Source organism: Hyla sarda, chromosome 4 (genome assembly GCF_029499605.1).
Source record: "Hyla sarda isolate aHylSar1 chromosome 4, aHylSar1.hap1, whole genome shotgun sequence".
NCBI lineage: Eukaryota > Metazoa > Chordata > Amphibia > Anura > Hylidae > Hyla > Hyla sarda.
In genome coordinates, this window is record NC_079192.1 from 358,451,926 (window position 1) to 358,460,732 (window position 8,807).

Sequence of the window (8,807 nt, forward strand, 5' to 3'; positions counted from 1 at the left end):
GCTTATAGTGTATTACAAGTATACCAAGTCGTAGGCGCCTCATTGTGAGCATATGTGTGATCTATTTTATACTATGCATTTGTGTAGTTAGTTTTATCCAGTAGGTTTGTACATTTTGTAAGTTCAAAGTGGTACTACACTTAAAGTAGAAATGTTATCAAAGTAAATCTTATGGGGCGGGGGGGGGGGGGGCTTTAACCCCCTTAAGGACTCAGGGTTTTTCTGTTTTTTCGCTTTCGTTTTTTCCCTTACCTTTTAAAAATCACAACCCTTTCAATTTTCCACCTAAAAATCCATATAATGGCTTACTTTTTGCGTCACCAATTCTACTTTGCAGTGACATCAGTCATTTTACACAAAAATTCATGATGAAACGTAAAATAAAGTCATTGTGCGACAAAATCGAAGAAAAAACGCCATTTTGTAACTTTTGGGGGCTTCCTACGCAGTGCATATTTCGGTAAAAATGACACCTTATCATTATTCTGTAGGTCCGTACGGTTAAAATGATACCCTACTTATATAGGTTTGATTTTGCCGTACTTCTGGAAAAAAATCATAACTACATGCATGAAAATGTAAACGTTTAAAAATGTCCTCTTCTGACCCCCTATAACTTTTTATTTTTCAGCATACAGGGCGGTATGAGGACTCATTATTTGCGCCGTGATCTGAAGTTTTTATCGGTACGATTTTTGTTTTGATCGGACTTTTTGATCACTTTTTATTCATTTTTTAATTGTATAAAAAGTGACCAAAATACGCTTCTTTGGACTTTGGATACGCCATTGACTGTGCGGTTTAATTAACAATATATTTTTATAGTTCGGACATTTACGCACGCGGCGATACCACATATGTTTATTTTTATTTACACAGTTATTTTTTTTATGGGAAAAGGGGGGTGATTCAAACTTTTATTAGGGAAGGGGTTAAATTACCTTTATTAACACTTTTTTTTTCCTTTTTTTCCGCAGTGTTATAGGTCCCATAGGGACCTATAACACTGCACACACTGATCTCCTGTGTTGATCACTGGCGTGTATTAACGCGCCAGTGATCAGCGTTATCGGCGCTTGACTGCTACTGCCTGGATCTCAGGCACGGAGCAGTCATTCGTCGATCGGGCACCGAGGAGGCAGGTAAGGACCCTCTCGGTGTCCTGCAAGCTGTTCGGGACGCCGTGATTTCACCGCGGCGGTCCCGAAAAGCCCGGGATACTTTCACTTTCGCTTTAGAAGCGGCGGTCAGCTTTGACCGCCGCTTCTAAAGTGTTAATACCGCACATTGCCGCGATCGGCGATGTGTGGTATTAGCCGCGGGTCTCGGCTGCGCGGGTCCCAGCCGCTTCATATCGCGGGAGCCGGCGCAGGACGTAAATATACGTTCTTGCGTCGTTAAGGGGTATAATAGTTCATAATATAGTGTCTGTACCTGTGTGTTATGTTTTTCTCACAATTCTTCTGTGATTCTCACTCCAATATTTATTTTTACCAGCATACAAAATTACTGGTGTCTCCGATTTTTCCCAGGTTGCAATGCGGCTGAGACCTGACTCACTAGTCAGCTGATGACAGGGAGCCTGTCTGCTTCAATGGGTGGAGCGATCACTTGGTAGGAGAGAGATCAATCAGCAACTAATGCAACAGCTGTAGGCACCCTGATTGAAAACCAAAGGCCTTTGAATGGATGCAGCTCATTTATGTTTTAATAGGTGGGGTGGCGGATGTGTGGGAGGGAGGAAAATGGAATTGTGGGATTTGTAGTCAAAAAAAGAAAAGTCAAGCCGGAAATACTAGTTCACAAAAAGCTAGCCAGTGTTATGGTGATCTCATGACATAGCCATTTACCCCCAAGACAAGCACAGATCCTTCCTAAGCATGTCCATTACTGCCTGCCAGGTACGTACTAAAATCAAGTTTTGGTGGGTAACCCCTTTAATACTTACTGTCAGTAACCCGCTATAGTCAGTCTGTCCAAAGCCAGTTTAAGAGAATGAATAGATAAAAATGAGGAATGTATGAATAGATAAAAATAAGGAAAAGGACAGGAAGATGGCTCCTCATGTATTTTTCCCCAAGTGCTATGCCCACTAGGGGGCAGAAAAAGGTCTTCTAATAGATTAGCTGTTCAGCATGAGTACTGCACATATCAGCCCGGCACATCGCCCAGGGGGGTCCTGAGAGCCCCCCCATGTCGGCGATCGGAGAAAATTACATGTCAATTCAGACATGCGATTTTCGCCAATTCCGGGCTGATCGGGTCTCTGGTGACCCTATCACCCGGAAAATAGGGCTGATCAGAGTTATCAGCAACAGCCCTGATGAGCCTAAGGGATAGGAGTGAGGTCGCAGAGCTGCGATCTCCTCCTATCCCCTGCCATTAGCAGAACGGAGTTCTGACCAATGGCAGCGCATTGGTTCTGCCCGCCCCTGAATGTCGAGGGGGATCGTGGGAAGAAGATGGAGGCCGTATCTGCAGGAAAAGATGCATGGGGACCCGGGATCTTCGCTGGAGACTGCTGGATCCTGGCTCAGGTAGGGAATCATTGGTGGGGGGGGAATTGAAAGTGAAAGTAAAACGATCTTTACTGTGGCAACCACTAGGAAGGCCAAACTGCATCTCCCAGCATGTCCGGGCATGCTGGGAGTTGTAGTTTTGCAACATCTGGAGGGTCACAGTTTGGAGACCACTGTTACAGTGGTGCCCAAACGTTGCCCAAATGTGCCCAAATGTTGCCAAACTACAACTCTCAGCATGCCTCGACTGCACAGGCATGCTGGGAGTTGTAGTTCTGTAACATCTGTCCCTTCAGATTTTGCAATTTTCATGAATTTTTTGAAAATTGCTGCTCTACTTTTCTAATTTTTCAAAAAGCAATTTATGTCCATTTTATGATGCCAACATAAAGTGGACATATTGTATTTGTGAAGAAAAAAATAATTATTGTGAATATCCATTTTCCTTACAAGAGAGCTTCAAAGTTAGAAAAATGCAAAATTTTCAAAATTTTCATGAAATTTTGGGATTTTTCACCAAAAAAGGATGCAAGTAGCGGTGAAAATTTACCACCAAAATAAAGTAGAATATGTCACAAAAAAACAATCTCAGAATCAGAATATTTGGTAAAAGCGTTTTTGCGTTATTAATTCATAAAGCGACGGTGGTCAGAAATGCGAAAAAGGGCTCAGTCCTTAAGGTGAAAAAGGGCTGCGTCCTTAAGGGGTTAAACATCAAATTGTCTGTGCCCTTTAGGCCAAAATGGACTACTCAAAATGGGTACTCCGCCATAAAACATCTTTGGATAGGGGATAAGATGTCTAATTGAGGAGGTCCCACTGCTGGGGACCCCCACGATCTCTGCTGCAGCCACCCCAGTCATCAGGTGCACTGAGCGAACTCTGCTCCATGCTGGATGACTGGCGGCCACAGTCGCCACGCCCCCTCAAGTCATGTCTATGGAAGGAGGCGTTACAGCTACGTACTAGCTCCATGCTTCCGTGTTCTGGCCCAACGGGACCCCCGTGATCAGACTGTTTATCCCCTATCCTTTGGATAGGGGATAAGGTGTTTTCCAGCAGAGTACCCCTTTATGGGGTTAAATTGTTACCGTTATTAAAAACATTTTAAACAATTGTTATTGAGAAATGTCATAAGTTTTTATCAGTGAGGAGACGAGGAGAAAATCTTGGTAGTTGTTCTCTCCACCTTTTCTTCACTGCAAGAGTTGGATTCTATACAAGTCTATGAAGCCCATCTTTTAAAAAAAAATTTTTTTTGTGAATGACAGTAACACTTTAAGTAAAGTAGCACTGTAGATCTAGATGGTAAAGAAGCACCTGTGTTAAGTTGGCACCCCATGTTCCCAAAAAATGAATATGAATACACCATTCATTTGTGCTGCATTTGTAATTTGTGCCACAAAAATGAGCGTTTGTACAGGTTTGGTTTCTGAGATATTGCATGCTTGATTACCTGAAACCCCGCCCACTTCCCACCCCATGTTGATAAATTTAAAAAAGAAATACATCATTCATTTGTGCTGTGTTTGTGCCACAAAAATGAACGTTTGTGCAGCTTTGGTTTCCGAGATATTGTGCGCTCGACATGCTGAAACCCCACCCACTTTCCACCCTATGTTGTTAATTTTAAAAACAAATACACCATGTAATTGTGCTGTGTTTGTGCTGGTTTGTGCCACGAAAATTAACATTTGTGCCACTTTCGGATTTATTGCACGTATACTAGATTTGCTGAAACCCCGCCCACTTTCCACCCCATGTTTTTAATTTTTTTAAACAAATACATCATTCATTTGCGCAGCATTTGTGCTGGTTTGTGCTGCAAAAATGAACAATTATGCCACTTTGGTTTCCGAGATATTGTGCTCTCGATATGCTGAATCCCCACCCACTTTCCACTCCATGTTGTTAAATTTTAAAAACAAATACACCATTCAATTGTGCTCCGTTTGTGCTGGCTATCACGCCCCCTCCCGTAGGCTTGTATTGAGGGGCGGAGCATGACGTCACACACCGCCGGCCCTGCGGTCGAGCGTAATCAGACCCGGAGTGAACGCGCTCCGGGGACTGATTACAAACGGGGTGCCGCGTGCATGATCACGGGCGTCCCCAGCTGCGGGACCCCCGCGACCAGGCATCTCATCCCCTATCCTTTGGATAGGGGATAAGATGTGTAAGCACCGGAGTACCCCTTTAAGATTTTTTTATAGAAGTAATTTACAAATCTGTTTAACTTTCTGGAGCCAGTTGATATATATAAAAACGTTTTTGCCTGGAATACCCCTTTAACCCTTTAGGTGTTTCACAGGAATAGCAGCATACTGGAGGAGAAAAGTCAAAATCTCAATTTTTTACACTAATATGTTCTTGTAGCTCAATTTTTTCATTTTTACAAGAGGATTTAGGAGAAGATGCCCCCTAAAATGTTTAACCTAATTTCTCTTGAGTAAGGAGATACCTTAGAAGGAAAGGATTGACAATGGGCGAATTTAGCTGAAATGGTTTTTGGGGGGAAGTTGCATTTAGGAAGCCCCCATGGTGCCAGAACAGCAAAAAAAATAAAATAAATAATAATAATAATAAAAACACATGGCACACTATTTGGGAAACTACACCCCTCGAGAAATGTAACAAGGGGTAAAGTGAGCCTTAACAGCCCATAGGTGATAGACGAACTTTTGTTAAAAGTGGTGTTACCCCACATTTTTCATTTTCTCAAGGCGTAATAGGAGAAAATATCCCCCAAAATTTGTAACCCCATTTCTCTCGAGTAAGGAAATACCTCATATGTGGAAGTAAAGTGCTCTGCGGGCGTCCTCCCTAGAGGGCTCAGAAGGGAAGGAGTGACATTGGGCTTTTGGAGAGCAAATTTTGCTGAAATGATTTTTGGGGGGCATGTCACACTTAAGAAGCCTCCATGTGTTACCCCAAATTTTTCATTTTCAAAGGGGTAATAGGGGAAAAAAAGCCCTGCAAAATGTGTAACACCATTCCTTCTGAATATAGAAATGCCCCATATGTGAATGTAAAATACTCTGCAGGTGCACTACAGGGCTCAGAAGAGAAGGAGCGCCACTGGGCTATTGGAGAGAGAATTTGGTTGGAATGAAAGTCGGTGGCCATGTGCGTTTACAAAGCCTCCATGGTGCCAGAACAGTGGAAACCCCCTCACATGTGACCCCATTTCGAAAACTACACCCCTCACGGAATGTAATAAGGCATGCTGTGAGCATTTACACCCCACTGGCATTTGACAGATCTTTGGAACAGTGGGGTGTAAATGCTTACTGTACCCATTATTTCATTCCTTGATGGGTGTAGTTTCCAAAATGGGGTCACATGTGGGGGGGGTCCACTGTTCTGGCAGCATGGGGGCTTTGTTAACGCACATGGCCTTCAATTCCAGCTAAATTCTCTCTCCCAAAAACTAATTTTGCTCCTTCTCTTCTAAGCATTGTAGTGTGCCCGCAGAGCCCTTTATATCCACATATGGTGGGTGTATTTCTACAATTCTTGTGGGATTTTTTTCTTATTACACCTTGTGAAAATAAGACAATTTTTCATTTTCACATCCAAATTTTATGAAACGTCAAACACCTGTGGGGTTTTAAGGCTTACTGTACCCCTTATTATGTTCCTTGAGAGGTGTAGTTTCCAAAATGGGGTCACATGTGGGTGTTTTATTTTTGAACTGTGGTCAGCCACCCCTGTGCAAATCGCCAATTTAGGCCTCAAATGTACATGAAGCGCTCTCAGTCCTGAGCCCTGTAGTGCGCCCGCAGAGCACTTTAAGTCCACATATGGGGTATTTTTGTACACAGGAGAAATTGTGTTACAAATTTTTGGGGTCACTTTTTCCTTTTACCTCTTGTGAAAATGAAAAGTATGGGGCACCACCAGCATGTTAGTGTAAAAAATTAATTTTTTTTACACTAACATGTTGGTGTAGCCCCCAACTTTTCCTTTTCATAAGGGGTAAAAGGAGAAAAAAAAACACGAAATTTGTAATGTAATTTCTCCTGAGTACGGAAATACCCCATATGTGGCACTAAACGACAGGGCTCAGGAGTGAGAGAGGCCTAAATTAGGGATTTGCATGGGGGTGAACATGGATGGATGCAAGCATGGCGCTTGCCTCCTCCACCAAAAATACCCTATGTTAGTGTTTCCAAAACAAGGTGCCTCCAGCTGGCAAAACTAAGAGTTGTTGTTTTGCAACAGCTGGAGGCACCAGGACGTACATTTACGTCCTGTACATGACCGTACGCACCGGAGTGCTCACGTGCAGGCAGGTCCCGGCTGCTATCAGCAGCCAGAGACCCACTTGTAATGGCTGCCATCAGCAATCACGCTGATATGGGCCATTAACCCCTCAGATGCCACGATCAATACAGATCACGGCATCTGCGTCTGTGCAGTCGGTAAACTGGATGATCGGATCGCCCGCGGTGCTGCCGCAGGGATCCGATCATCCATAATGGCATAATGGTGGACAGAGGTCCCCTTACCTGCCTCTGTACTGGGAGTTGTAGTTTTGCAACATCTGGAGGTACACTGGTGGGGAAACACTGGGTTAGGTGACAGACTCAATGTTTCCCCACCAATTCCCCACCAGTTAGGTAACAGACTCAGTGTTTCCCCACAAATTGTGCTGGTGTGTGCCGCAAAAATGAACGTTTGTGCCGCTTTGGTTTCTGAGATATTGCACACTCGATATGCTGAACCCCCGCCCACTATCCACCCCATGTTAAATTTCAAAAACAAATACACCATTCATTTGTGCTGCAAATATAAACATTTGTGCCGCTTTGTTTTCCGACCCCAGGGGTCCAGAGCACAGTGCCTAACCTATCTAGTATGGGTGAGTGATTTATGTTACAACTGTTTGTTTACATATAGGATATTGGGTGAACGGTCGGATAACACAGGCCACCATTGTAGTATGCCTCCACTAGTGAGTTATACATATTGCATGTACCCTGGTTTACCCTTTTGTACTGTATAGGTAGCTTGGATCTTTGCGGCACCCACTAGGCATAATATACTTGATTTGTACGTGTGGCATTGTACTAGCATCTTTGTCTGAAGTATTTTGAAACATCCAGAATTATCATGTATTCATTGTTTTTAAAGGGGTACTCCACTGGAAAACCTTTTTTTTTTTTTAATGAGCTGATGCCAGAAAGTTAAACAGATTTGTATATTACTTCTATTAAAAAATCTTAATCCTTCCAGTACTTATCAGCTGCTGTTATGATCCACAGGAAGTTCTTTTCTTTTTGAATTTCTTTTCTGTCTGACCACTGTGCTCTCTGCTGACACCTCTGTCCGTTTTAGGAACTGTCCAGAGCAGGAGAGGTTTTCTATGGGGATTTGCTCCTACTCTGGACAGTTTCTAAAATGGACAGAGGCGTCAGCAGAGAGCAGTGTGGTCAGGCAGAAAGGAAATTCAAAAAGAAAAGAACTTCCTGTGGATCGTAACAGCAGCTGATAAGTACTGGAAGGATTAAGATTTTTTAATAGAAGTAATTTACAAATATGGTTAACTTTCTGGCACAAGTTGATTAAAAAAAAAAAAAAAGTTTTCCAGCGGAGTACCCCTTAACGACGCAGGACGTATATTTATCGCGTCGGTCCCGGTGCTCATCAACGGCCGGGACCCGCGGCTAATACCACACATCGTCGATCGCGGCAATGTGCGGTATTAACCCTTTAGAAGCGGCGGTCAAAGCTGACCGCCGCTTCTAAAGTTAAAGTGACCCGGCTGCTCAGTCGGGCTGTTCAGGACCGCCGCGGTGAAATCGCGGCGTCCCGAACAGCTTGCAGGACACCGGGAGGGCCCTTACCTGCCTCCTCTGTGTCCGATCGGCAAATGACTGCTCCGTGCCTGAGATCCAGGCAGGAGCAGTCAAGCGCCGATAACACTGATCACAGGCGTGTTAATACACGCCTGTGATCTGTGTAAAAGATCAGTGTGTGCAGTGTTATAGGTCCCTATGGGACCTAGAAAACTGCAAAAAAAAGTTAAAAAAAAGTGTTAATAAAGGTCATTTAACCCCTTCCCTAATAAAAGTTTGAATCACCCCCCTTTTCCCATAAAAAAAAATAAAACAGTGTAAAAAAAATTTAAATAAACATATGTGGTATCGCCGCGTGCGTAAATGTCCAAACTATAAAAATATATCATTAATTAAACCACACGGTCAATGGCGTAAGCGCAAAAAAATTCCAAAGTCAAAAAAAGCGCATTTTTGGTCACTTTTTATACCATTAAAAAATTAATAA